The sequence below is a fragment of the Littorina saxatilis genome, linkage group LG5 (genome assembly GCF_037325665.1).
Source record: "Littorina saxatilis isolate snail1 linkage group LG5, US_GU_Lsax_2.0, whole genome shotgun sequence".
Taxonomy (NCBI): domain Eukaryota; kingdom Metazoa; phylum Mollusca; class Gastropoda; order Littorinimorpha; family Littorinidae; genus Littorina; species Littorina saxatilis.
Genome location: NC_090249.1, coordinates 34,454,824 through 34,468,983, shown reverse-complemented (window position 1 = coordinate 34,468,983; position 14,160 = coordinate 34,454,824). Strand labels below are relative to the sequence as shown.

Here is a 14,160-nt window from a genome sequence, read left to right as displayed (position 1 = left end):
TCTTTATTTGGTGTTTAACGTCGTTTTCAACCGTTCAAGGTTATATCGCGACAGAAGTTAATCACTACACATATTTAGATTAAGACAATTCTAATACACAAAATCAGTAACGTCACCCGAAGGCAACAAAAAAGTCAAAGCAAAACCGAATATGTCAAACAAATTAAGTAGTTTTAAAATTCAAATTTTAAAATAAAGACCAGACTCCTTTAAAAACCCCAAAAGAGCTGTACTCTGTAAAAATACGTTTCAAGCTCGAGGTGCCAAAATACTTTTCTCGTTGATCATACAGATCAGCACACTCGGTGATAAAATGACAGTAAAACCAGTATCACAGGCGTGGCACCATGGTGCCTCTTCTCTTTTAAGCAGATGCACATGTGTTAGGTAAGTGTGACCAGTATGTAACCTGGCCAAAACACTTTCTTCTTTTCTATTTGAAGTCACTAAAGGAAGTGGCTTTAACAGGTCAGGAAGCGTTTTATACAATTTGTTTTCCTTGCAGGTAGACCAACGGTCTTGCCAGAGTTTCAAGCTGTAACAAAGGGTCTTCCGACGTAAGTCAGTAAAAGGAACAAACTGCTCAGGGAGACGAGAAACCGCCATCTCTAGAGTTAGTTAGTTAGCTGTTGCTTTTCGGGTCCAGCGGACCATAATAGGCCATCTCTAGAGCATCCTTTGCTGCCTTGTCAGCAACTTCGTTGCCGTGTATGCCCATATGACTGGGCGCCCACATAAAATTGATAATCTTGCCTTCAGAAATAAGATTAGTGTGAAGGTCGTGAATGTCGACTAAACAATGATGAGTAAACTTTCTGGTGGATATCGCTTCAAGAGCTGAAAGCGAATCAGATACAATCAAAAAAGACTGATGTCTGGATTGATTGTTGATGCAAAGGAGGCCATGTGAAGTATGTTAACAAACCCCAGCCTCCAAACTTCTTTTGTCCAAACCAAAGCTCTCTTCAATCTTTCTTTATTTGGTGTTTAACGTCGTTTTCAACCACGAAGGTTATGTTTGTTTGTTTGTTTGCTTAACGCCCAGCCGACCACGAAGGGCCATATCAGGGCGGTACGAAGGTTGTATCGCGACGGGCTCTCTTCAATGGTAAGCACACAAACATTTCACGTCAAGACAAGAACCTGAACCTTACGATTCTGACGCACTGAGAATATGTTTATGTTACAGTTATTTCTCAAAACCAAGAACATGTCCCAATTTACTGAAAATGTTAGTACTTTTTTTGGAACTCTTCTACTTTGGAATTTCGTACATTTCCTTTCTTGTTTTCAGGAAATGTGCACATTTTCTGATTTGTATATGGTGTTTTTTTATGCTACGATGTTATTTCCTCTTATTCGCTTTACTTTCTTTATTTGGTGTTTAACGTCGTTTTCAACCGTTCAAGGTTATATCGCGACGGGGAAAGGGGGGGGGGGGGGGGGATGGGATAGAGCCACTTGTTAATTGTTTCTTGTTCACAAAAGCACTAATCAAAAATTGCTCCAGGGGCTTGCAACGTAGTACAATATATGACCTTACTGGGAGAATGCAAGTTTCCAGTACAAAGGACTCAACATTTCTTACATACTGCTTGACTAAAATCTTTACAAACATTTGACTACATTCTATAGATACAAGAAACACTTAACAAGGGTAAAAGGAGAAACAGAATCCGTTAGTCGCCTCTTACGACATGCTGGGGAGCATCGGGTAAATTCTTCCCCCTAACCCGCGAGGGGTTCTTATTCGCTGCAAAACGTCAAAATGTCCTTTAGAATTCGCTGTTATTTTGCTAACAGGTTTCACGGATCGCAGCCTATGTTTTCGCCTACAAGCCGCTACACGACCTTCGCGTCATGGTGGTTGGTTGGTTGTTATTGTTTATCGTCTCTTCGGCATGTTGATGTGCTATTCGAGACGGATGCAAGTTTGTTTCCTTTTTCAGTTCACTTTTTTTTTGTTTTGTTTTTGTTTTGCGCCCAGCCGACCACGAAGGGCCATATCAGGGCGGTGCTGCTTTGACATATAACGTGCGCCACACACAAGACAGAAGTCGCAGCACAGGCTTCATGTCTCACCCAGTCACATTATTCTGACACCGGACTAACCAGTCCTAGCACTAACCCCATAATGCCAGACGCCAGGCGGAGCAGCCACTAGATTGCCAATTTTAAAGTCTTAGGTATGACCCGGCCGGGGTTCGAACCCACGACCTCCCGATCACAGGGCGGACGCCTTACCACTAGGCCAACCGTGCCGGTACTGATGTAGTGGGGATATATTCTAAATGGTTTTATGTCCTAAGAACTCACGGTCTCGAATAGCAGCTAGCATCTGTTGAAGGGACATTAAAATCCAAAAACCAAAAACCAACCTAAGAACTCAAGTAGGTAATCTTGGGGTCAATTCTTAATGGATTATGCCCCAACCACCCAATCGGGCCATCTTGGGATCTGTTCTTAATGGTTTATGCACCATGTGGACTGGGTGGCCGAGTGGTAACGCACTTGCGCTCGGAAGCGAGAGGTTGCGAGTTCGACCCTGGGTCAGGGCGTTAGCAAATTTCTCCCCCCTTTCCTAACCTAGGTGGTGGGTTCAAGTGCTAGTCTTTCCGTTGAGACAAAAAAACGAGGTCCCTTCGTGTACACTACATTGGGGTGTGCACGTTAAAGATCCCACGATTGACAAAAGGGTCTTTCCTGGCAACATTGTATAGGCATAGATAAAAAAAAAATGTCCACCAAAATACCCGTGTGACTTGGAATAATAGGCCGTGAAAAGTAGGATATGCGCCGAAATGGCTGCGATCTGCTGGTCGATGTGAATGCGTGATGTCTTGTGTAAAATATTCCATCTCACACGGCATAAATAGATTTATTTATTTATTTATTTGTTGCTTAACGTCCAGCCGACTACGCAGAGCCATATCAGGACGAGGAAGGGGGGGGATGAAGGGGGCCACTTGTCAAGCGATTCCTGTTTACAAATGCACTAACCCATTACTTGTGTCCCAGCAGGCTTTAGTAAAACTAAATTAATACCTACTGGAAGATTACCAGTTTCCAGTATGTTAAAATAGGCTTAACCTATCTACTGCTGGACTTACATCAGAACACTAACAGATTAAACTATACATGAATCGCGAGACAAGCGGCAAGAGAAGAGATTTTTGGAAAAAATACAGGTGAATGAGCAAGAAGGCAGAAAAAAGAAAAGAATTCATGAAGAAAAAGAGAGCATGACAGGACAGAGGAACCAAAAATCTACCTAACAGCAAACTAGAAAGCTCCTGCGGTTCCAAAAACAGGAGGGGCCTTTAATTTCATAACCGCAGTGCCCCACTGCGGGAGCATAAATAGATCCCTGCGCCTTGAGTCCGAGTCTGGAGATACGCGCGCGATATAAGACTTCATATAACTTAACCCAATTGGGATCTGTTTTTTATTATGTTATGCCCTGACATCCCAATGGGGCCATCTTGGGATCCATTCTAAAAGTGTGTATGCCCCAAGAACTCAGGTGGATCATCTTGGCATCAATTCTTAATAGTTTATGCCCCATCAACCCGGTTGGGTCATCTTTGGATCTGTTCTGGTTTATGCCCCAACCATCCAATTGGGCCATCTTGGGATCTGTTCTTATTTCTTTTATGCCCCAACAGCCCAGATGGGCCATCTTGGGATGTGTTCGTTTCAACGGTTTAAGCCCCAACAACCTAATTTGGCCATCCTGGGATCTGTTCTTGGTGATTGTATGCCCCGACAACCCAATTGGGCCATCTTGAGATCTGTTCTTAATGTTTGTATGCCCCAACAACCCAGGTAGGCTATCTTAGGATCTATCATTGATGGTGTTATGCCCCAACAGCCCAGATGGGCCATCTTGGGATCTCTTCTTAATGGTGTTATGCCCCAACAGCCCAGATGGGCCATCTTGAGATCTCTTCTTAATGGTGTTATGCCCCACCAACCCGGTTGGGTGATCTTGGGATCATCAAGTTTTTCTTTAATCTTTTTCTTTATTTGGTGTTTAACGTCGTTTTCAACCACGAAGGTTATATCGCGACGGGGAAAGGGGGGGGGGGAGATGGGATAGAGTCACTTTTTAATTGTTTCTTGTTTACAAAAAATTGCTCCAGGGGCTTGCAACGTAGTACAATCTATGACCTTACTGGGAGAATGCAAGTTTCCAGTACAAAGGACTTAACATTTCTTACATACTGCTTGACTAAAATCTTTACAAACATTGACTATATTCTATAAAATAAACACTTAACAAGGGTAAACGGAGAAACAGAATCCGTTAGTCGCCTCTTACGACATGCTGGGGAGCATCGGGTAAATTATTCCCCCCAACCCGCGTTTTTTTTCTTTAATCTCCTCTTAGATAACAAAACATTTCAATCTAAGAAATTGGAAGTGTTATAAAGTCTAAGTGGGAACTTTCTTTGGTGTTTAACGTCGTTTTCAACCACGAAGGTTATATCGCGACGGGGAAAGGGGAGAGAGGGGATAGAGTCAATTGTTTCTTGTTCACAAAAGCACTAATCAAAAATTTGCTCCAGGGGCTTGCAGCGTAGTACAATATATTACCTTACTGGGAGAATGCAAGTTTCCAGTACAAAGGACTTAACATTTCTTACATACTGCTTGACTAACATCTTTACAAACGTTGACTATATTCTATACAGGAAACACCAAGGGTAAAAGGAGAAACAAAATCCGTTAGTCGCCTCTTACGACATGCTGGGGAGCATCGGGTAAATTCTTTCTCATCCCAACCAATATGGGACTCCCCCTAACCCACGGGGGGCCTCAGGGGAAACTGGTTTGTTATACGTTATAACCGGTCTACGTTATAACCAGGTTAGATTGATTATAACGTAGATAAGAGGAAATGATACGTTATAACCGGTTTCCCCCCTTTTTACATTTAGTCAAGTTTTGACTAAATGCTTTAACATAGAGGGGGAATCGAGACGAGGGTCGTGGTGTATGTGTGTTTGTGTGTGTGTGTGTGTGTGTGTGTGTGTGTGTGTGTGTGTGTGTGTGTGTGTGTGTGTGTGTGGAGCGATTCAGAGTAAACTACTGGACCGATCTTCATAAAATTTGATATGAGAGTTCCTGGGCATGATATCCCCAGACGTTTTCTTCATTTTTTCGATAAATGTCTTTGATGTCGTCATATCCGGCTTTTTGTAAAAGTTGAGGCGGCACTGTCACACTCATTTTTTTTAATAAAATTGATTGAAATTTTGGCCTAGCAATCTTCGAAGAAGGCCGGACTTTGGTATTGCATTTCAGCTTGGAGGGTTAAACATTAATTGATCTTTCTCTCTTTCTTTATTTGGTGTTTAACGTCGTTTTCAACCACGAAGGTTATATCGCGACGAACATTAATTGATGACTTTGGTCATTAAAAATCTGAAAATTGTAATCAAAATTATTTTTTTATAAAACGATCAAAAAACAATTTTACTTATTTGTCATCATTTTCTGATTCCAAAAACATATACATATGTTATATTCGGATTAAAAAGAAGCTTTGAAAATTTAAAATATAAAAATTATGATTAAACATTTTTTCCGAAATCGATTTAAAAACATTTTCATCTTATTCCTTGTCGGTTCACGATTCTAAAAACATATAGATAGGATATGTTTGGATTAAAAACACGCTCAGAACGAGCGGTGGACAGACGATTGACTTCAAGTGGTTTCCCCAACTCTACTTTGGTTATTCTTTCTGGCAAATCAAGCGACTTTGGCAAGCCAAATCTTTGGGCTTGGTGTTTGCGCCAAGCTGTGTTAGTGGGTTGGACGCTTTGTGGAGATCCTGGTTCGAACCCACCAATGTGACAGTCCTCCATGTCTTCTTCCCCATCCCTGGTACCAATTAAAAAATCGACACAAATTCAGAATAGGTGCAACCTTTACATCCGATTTTTTGTCCAACCTTTACATACGATGAAAAAGCCAAATCATTGATCTATCCAGAACAGGTTGTTGTGTTTTGCTATCTTGCGTATCACTTGTGTAATGTCATTTCTACTGAAGCAGGTGTGGAGCGCATGAGCAGTAGTAACGAGAGGTTTGTGTGTCCATTTTGAGGGGTACCAAGAGAAAAAGCGCTGTATTTCAGTATTGTCTGAATGGATTGCTTCTCGTTTTCTACTCCTTTTTCTTTATTTGGTGTTTAACGTCGTTTTCAACCACGAAGGTTATATCGCGACGGGGAAAGGGGGAAGATGGGATAGAGCCACTTGTCAATTGTTTCTTGTTCACAAAAGCACTAATCAAAAATTTGCTCCAGGGGCTTGCAACGTAGTACAATATATGACCTTACTGGGAGAATGCAAGTTTCCAGTACAAAGGACTTATTTCGTACATACTGCTTGACTAAAATCTTTACAAAAATTGACTATAATTATTCTATACAAAAAACACTTAAGGGTAAAAGGAGAAACAGAATCCGTTAGTCGCCTCTTACGACATGCTGGGGAGCATCGGGTAAATTCTTTCTCGTCCCAACCAATATTATGGCATTCCGTTTGTCAAATAATTATTTGGATACTTTTTCATGTTTTTTTTCACCAGTTTTAGCTAAATAATCATTATTTAGAAGCTCATGTGCTAAATAAATAATTGTTTATAAACAATGTAAAACAATTCTAAATAATTTTTTGTTTACGTAAACAATTCATTATTTACCTAAACAATTCATTGTTTACGTAAATAATTCATTGTTTACGTAAATAATGATTTATTTACGTAAACAATATATTATTTAGACTTATATTACATTGTTTATAAAGAATCAGCAATGTTGCTAAATAAATCATTATTTACGTAAACAATGAATTATTTACGCAAACAATGAATTATTTACGTAAACAATGAATTGTTTAGCCAACACATTTTCCATTATTTAGGGGTTTCTAGGATTCGCTTCTGAACTAAGTTTTATGTCTTTCAGTGATTACTATAATTGAATACAAGGTCTCTCCACACACTCTTATCTTAAAATAGCTGTTGTTTGGATATTATTTTGTTTATTTTACAATCCGAGTACGAAAATAACTGATCTCAAATACAGTCAAAGGTCAAGGTCAATTAAGGTGTTTCCCTGCCGGGAGTGTTTAGTGTTTGCATTTTCTTGCTTGAAGTTGTTGAAACACAGTTTTTTTCCCCTTATGTTCTCTGTTCTGTTTATGTCCCAACAACATGCCTGTCTTTCCATTTCTCTTCCTTTCATCGTTTCATTTCAAAGAGAAAAGTAAAAACAGCTGTGAACCGTTGAAAAACGGGAAACAATGCCTCCGACGCGTTCCGAGAAGAATCTGGAGTAACTTCCCTTGCCTCATGCAAAACATGCATTGCGATCGGGCGAGAAGCGAAAATATTCTGAGCGATTGTTACCAGAGGAGAGGCGGCGATACCACCAGAAGATTTTGGCGATTGACGGGAATGATCCGTATGACATTCTCAACCAGGTGCTGGTCAGCAAATCCGGACGATCTGCCAGAGCTGAGTTACATCAACATCGTAAATTATTTTGTGCTTGGCAAGAGTGCATACAGATACATGTGTATGTCTATGTGAGCAGCTGAAAAGCTTACAGCAGTTTGGATTCCTACCGACTTTTTGTCTCTGGCTGGGTGAGGGATGTCAAGTGCTACAGCCCTGATGGCTGTCAGAACTCTGTCATTTCTGCAAAGGTAAGAATGTGCTTTCAGTTTATAATGAATGAACGTGAGTGTTCTGTCTTGTGTTGCAGATATCTCTGTATCTGTATCTGTCTGTTACGCTGCACTTGTAGAACAAGTCATCCAGATGTCTGGCATTGTTGCAGCGGAGTGGGGGGTGCGCAGCTAGTTCTTTATCGTCGTCTGGCTACTGCCAGCGCCGACTTGAAGCTATCACAAGTTGCAGTTCAGGATATTGTGTTGAGGCTTTGTCTTTGATATATTCTTCGCTTCAGTTTGTATTCTGGACTACGACAAAAGCTGTAGATAGTCTTGAATATATTTATATTTTGAAATAGCTTGCAAAATATTATATTTATAATGAGCTTCATGTTCATATTCAGTTAAAAATCTGTTGTTTACTTTTCATTGTTAAGGTTATTGTAAAGCACATTATGTGCGTCTTAGAGTTATATTGATAATATTCATTCAATTGACCTAGCTGAATGCTGATTTGTGCGACCTTCAATTTATGTTTCAGATTCTTCATTCACAACGCCTTAATGAACCAGCACTTTCTCCTTGGATCATCGCCACTTCTGATGGCAATTACATACTGGCAGCACACTGTACCGGCATGGCCGGAGTTGGAGAAACCTGCACACACGTCCCTTCACCTTCAAGGAGTCAGCTGTTGAGTGTGCTGTGGCAGACCGCCATTTCTGTTTGGAATCTAACAGTGAGGGGATGCTTTGTCTGCGCAAAGACCACCAATACTTTAGTCAAGTACAGTGCCAGATTGTTATGACCAGTTCCTCCTACTGCGATTTCATGGTGTGGACTACTGTGGATAAAGTTATTGTCTGAGTATTGCCTGACTGTGATTTTTGGGCAATGTGTGTGGAGAAAGCTTTGAAAGTGTTCAGACTCGCAGTTCTTCCAGAGCTAGTTGGAAACTGGCTGGACAGAGAAGCTGAGCCTCAACAAGCAGTGGATGTGAACCAGGAGCAGCTGCAAACACCAGCCGTGAAACGCAGCAAGAAACAGTGACAATGCCAGACTCGCTTGCTCATGTGTGTGGGAAAACAAACATGTATGACTGTACACACAGAAAGTGGCAGTATTAAAGTTGTAGAGAGGGAGAGAATACATCGAACGCAGAAGAAGAAGAGAGGGAGAGAAAAGAGAGCATGCAATGTTTTAAATCACAGTTCACACTCACAGAGAAGTCATTAATTGTTCCATTCTTGTTTCATTTTATTCTTAAAGTAAAATCATGCACAGATGTAGACATACATTTTGTTTAGGATCACCGACCACAATACAAAATCAAGTGCTACAAGTATAAATTATGATGCATACAGGACCTTATGTTGTGATTGTTTTACATCCACTGCTGTGAATAACAAAGAATCATGAGCAGTTTGATTATCAACTTATTCAGCCAGGTATATTGTTCATTCTCCTTGTTCAATGTTTCCAGTGACACGGATTGGCTGCTTGATTTAGGGAACAAATAAGAGTGTGTGGTCCAGCATAGTTCTGCATCAGTACAGTCAAGTAATACAGTGTTTAAATTGGCAGTGGAACTGAAAGTTAGTTTCTATCATCAACTAGTTCTGTTTTGATGACAACAAAATTGAACACACTTATTTCTGCAAAAAAGCGCACAGGTCTATTGATCATAATGAATAGTTAATGACTCACATACCCACAGTATGTTATTTCAATTTTGAACATTTAGTGAAAGTGTTCTTCACTTTGGCTTCATACCTGCAATACTGGTAGTGGTATGTTCAGTGTTGCTTGCAGTTGCATGTTATTGGTAGTTTAAATGTGTGCTCGCATTTCAAGTGTAGGCCATTTAATTTTTCAATGCTCCTTATCTTGTTTCCTGTGTAGAGCTATTTTGAGGTTAATCAGCATAATTCAACCTTTGTCAGTTGTGTCAATACATGTCACATTTATGCAAAATGATTTCAAAGTGTATGTTAAAGTGGTGTGTGTGTGTGTGTGTGTGTGTGTGTGTGTGTGTGTGTGTGTGTGTGTGTGTGTGTGTGTGTGTGTGATAGAAAGAGTGAAATCTGCTCTTGAATTGGAAGGAAATAGCAGCAGGTCAGATCATATACACATGAATATTCAAATTCAAGATTCCATCCAGTGAAAACATGATAACAGAAAAACTGTTGCTTCTGCTCATGTGAGACACCTGAATCAGATACAATACACCACAGTTTAAAGGCATAGAAAGCTGATGAATATACACGCTAATTGCTTTACCCAGAGCTGGAGACAGACTAAATTAAGTTCCCTGCAAAATATTGTGGTCTAGGAGCCCTTAAATGTTGAGATATTTGAATTTTTATTTTGATCTAGATGGTCCTATTTATAGATTTGGCAACACATGTAACGTTGATGCAAGGGAGCTAACACCGCGGCTTTGTTGACATCCTCACTTTTTCAGAGGCTAGAACAAGCTGTAATGCATGTATTATGGTCCGCGCATGGTGACATATCGTCATTATATGGTCTTATGGTGCGTTTGACATCGATTGTGGGCAAACTACACTTTGTAAACACGGGAGTGCGTTAGTATGCCTTTAATTAACACATTCTTTAAACAATGCCTTCATCTTCAAATTCAAGATTCCGTCCAGTGAAAACATAACAGAAAGACTATTGCTACTGCTCATGCGAGACATCAGAATCAGATACAATACACCACAGTTTAATTAACATATTCTCTAGTCTAAACAATGCCTTCAGTTCACTAGGCTGTGTTTATGCAGCGTCACAGCAAGAATCACATGATACCAGTGCAAACATTGACAAGCCCAGATGATACAGTGACTATTTTGTCCAGTGTTACCACTTCTTCCTCTTCCCTTGCAAACAAAAGATCAGTCAGAATATCAGAGTTCAGAATGTTGTACTTTCCACAAAGAATACCGATAACTCGCTCAACATAAATTCTCAGATTAGCTAGTTTGCGTGTTGACTATCTCATAAGCTGTAAGCTGACTCTTCCCTCTTGTAAAGGCAGGGATTTTCACTTGTGCACCTCTCATAGCCACTAGTTCATTAATGTCAAATCCCCTGTCGGCCAAAATCACATCATTTTGTACAATATTGTCTAGATACCCACTATTTGCAGTGATGTGCTTGTCACTTGAAAGCCCACCCCACCCTTTAGAAATAAAAGAAATATGGCCTTGAGGTGTAATTGATATTAGGTATTTAATTGTATTGTTGTGCTTGTAGTTTGACCAGGTGAGTGCACTAGCATCAACACTGGAGGGTCTCTCAATGAATATATTTCAAAACAGTCAATAATGGACACTACTCTGCATCTTGAACACACACGGCCAGTACATGTACAGCTGTGCAAGTGACCTTGGCACGGAACGATCCAAGGGGGGCAATCTCAGTCATCTCAAAGAGGGAAATCCAAATGCAATCCGCTTTGTTCGATTTTACGGGCTTGGACGATAGAGAAAAATAAGAAAAGCAAAAGCTGGAGTCCAGTCTGGACGAAACTGCTATCAAGAACGCAGAATTAATTTCTTCTGAGTTTTTTTTTAGCCGTAAGCGCCATGTTTAACTGCTGTTCACAATGCGGCCGCAGTGAAACCAACAAAGGGGCCTCACTATGGAAGAGTTTCCTGCTCCGATAAACATGGCGCTTACGGCTAAAATAAAACTCAGAAAAAATCAATTCTGCGTTCTTGATAGCAGTTTCGTCCAGACTGGACTCCAGCTTTTGCTTTTCTTATTTTTCTCTATCGTCCAAGCCCATAAAATCGAACAAAGCGGATTGCGTTTGGATTTCCCTCTTTGAGATGACTGAGATTTCCCCCCTTGGATCGTTCCGTGCCAAGGCCAGTTACACGGTACTGGCCGTGTGTGTTCAAGATGACTACTCTGTTCCATGGATAGGGAAGGAACTGTGGCGGTAGACTTGTCTTTATACTTCGCCTGTCTGTCCAGAAAACAAGTGGCCGCAGTCTGTGGTACATGATATGCACAGTCTCGTGAAAAAACTTTGCTGGCAGTTGTTCTTGACACAGAAAAGATGTATGCCAGGTGTTGCAGAGGTGTGTTAAGGCGTATATGCATGAATGAGAGCTTGAAACTGTGTCAGTGCTCTGCGCGAGTGTGTTGGCAAATGCCATGCAAGAAAATCAAATAATGTAACAAGTGTGAAGAAATTAGAAATCCCAGTAAATAATCGTACAGTATCGTCATTGTCCCTCAAAGAATCAAGTGTTATTTTTTTTCTTGGCAAGTTCGTCTTTAAGTTCCCGAGTTTCTAGCACCAGCCTGTTTAGTTCATCCCGTTGCTGCTTTTCTTCATCTTTAGAAATCCAGGCAAAATTGTCATAGGTTTCAGTCTGGCAGTAAGTACCACCACAGTCACCTCTCTCGGGAAGAGGAGCAGCCAGTTCTGCTGTATCCGAAGTACCTTCACCGTCACCATCAACAGCATCCTCTGCTAAATTAGGGTGAGAAGGAGTTGACTCACTCCCCACAAGCTTCTTCCTCTCCTTGAGTCTCTGGTACTGTCCTTGTTGGCTGTCAGGCTGTGTCCCTGCACCATACCCAAGTTTCAAAGTAGGTGTTTACTTCCCACAGATGGTTGCCCTGCAAAAAAAATCAAAGGCAAATGTATTGTAAATTATGGATTGGGAGTTATTTTAAAAATAAGTCACCCAAACAAAATGAATGAGTAAATCTAGACACAGATCTACCCTTTAAAACTGAACTATAAAGTTGTATCAACAATGACCATTTAGTGTTCAAATAAATTCTGATTATCAAATCCAAGTATTTCACACCTATGGCATTCTCACAAGTCATGGTTTTGGGCAACCATGATAAGTTGTTATATACTGAGAGTAAGTCACTAAGTGTAAGACTGACTCACTCAGTCATAGACTGCACTCGGTGCAGGACTGACCGACTGTCCGCACACTACCATCACAACACAGCTTGCATAAAACACAGACTAACCAAGGCAGGTGAACAAAAGCATGAGTACTTACCATTGACAAAATGATCAGAGCACACGTATCTCCTAGCTGTTGATTCAAAGTTGAAATTCTTCAGCTGAAGCTGTGACAACCATTCTCGCCCGCGTCGTGCAGTCAAATCCCTTGTCTCTTTGCCCTTTCCGTTGACAACAAATGGAACAGAAAAGAATCTTCTGTCCCTATCTCTATCTTGTCTGTTATGGCAATGTTTAACACTACAACTAGAGACCATGTCGATAAATGCGGAAGATTCAGAGTGCAGATTTCGCGTGTTGCCTTCTCGCGAGTTCCGCCGGAATGCCAGAGGCAAGGCCGGACAACTCTGCACACGACTGTGTGACGTCATCGCGTCAGAGCTCATACCAAGTTGTGTTGTGTTGTGTAACCTACAGATAAAAAAAAAGTGTAATCATGCAGTAAGAGAAATGGAAAGAGAAAGTTTTTGTTGAGACAGAACAGAAAACTTAGGACGGAAATTTTTTTTCAACAACTTCAAGGGAGAGAATGCAAACACTAAACACTCCCGGTTATGACCTTGACCTTTTGTTTGTTTTCGCATTCAGTTCTTTTCGTACGGCAATTTCAGCTTGTAAAATAAACAAATTTACGAACATTTTCTGATAAATAATGTTTGGAGATACCTTGTATTGAATTATAGTATATACACAAAGAAAAAAAATGAAGCTTAGAAGTCAATTCTTGATTCCCCTAAATAATGAAAACTGCTTTCCCTAAACAATTCATTGTTTACGTAAATAATTCATTGTTTACGTAAATAATGATTTATTTAGCAACATTGCTGATTCTTTATAAACAATGTAATATAAGTCTAAATAATATATTGTTTACGTAAATAAATCATTATTTACGTAAACAATGAATTATTTACGTAAACAATGAATTGTTTAGGTAAATAATGAATTGTTTACGTAAACAAAAAATTATTTAGAATTGTTTTACATTGTTTATAAACAATTACTTATTTAGCACATGAGCTTCTAAATAATGATTATTTAGCTGAAACTGGTGAAAAAAACATGAAAAAGTATCCAAATAATTATTTGACAAACGGAATGCCATACAATATGGGACTCCCCCTAGCCCGCAGGGGGTGTTTTCTACTCCTCATGCGCTCCACACCTGCATAAATAGAACTGACATAATACAAGAGATACGCAAGATAGCAAAACAAAACAACCTGTTCTGGATAGATAATTGATTTGGCTTTTCCATCGTATGTAAAAGTTGCCAAGTTCCGCCTATTCCGAATTTGTGTCGATTTTTAAATAGGTACCTGACGGGTTTTTTCAAGTCGATTTCGGGGGTACCCTTACTTCAGCGGCGGTCACGTGATACCCATTTAAGAAATCTTTAATTCGAAAAGTGTACCGGATTGCCAAGTACAATGCCTTTAATGCCATATAAAGTTTGAATGAAATAAC

The 14,160-nt window shown here is 40.1% G+C and overlaps 1 long non-coding RNA gene across 1 annotated transcript in view; it reads right to left on the bottom strand.

The window, feature by feature from the left end:
• Positions 1 to 2,876: 2,876 nt before the first annotated feature.
• Positions 2,877 to 14,160, bottom strand: part of LOC138966954 (uncharacterized) — a 54,202-nt gene continuing 42,918 nt past the window's right edge. Inside the window, exon 2 of the long non-coding RNA XR_011455801.1 lies at positions 2,877 to 3,090. This is a non-coding gene — a long non-coding RNA (uncharacterized lncRNA). The remainder of the gene's footprint in view (positions 3,091 to 14,160) is intronic.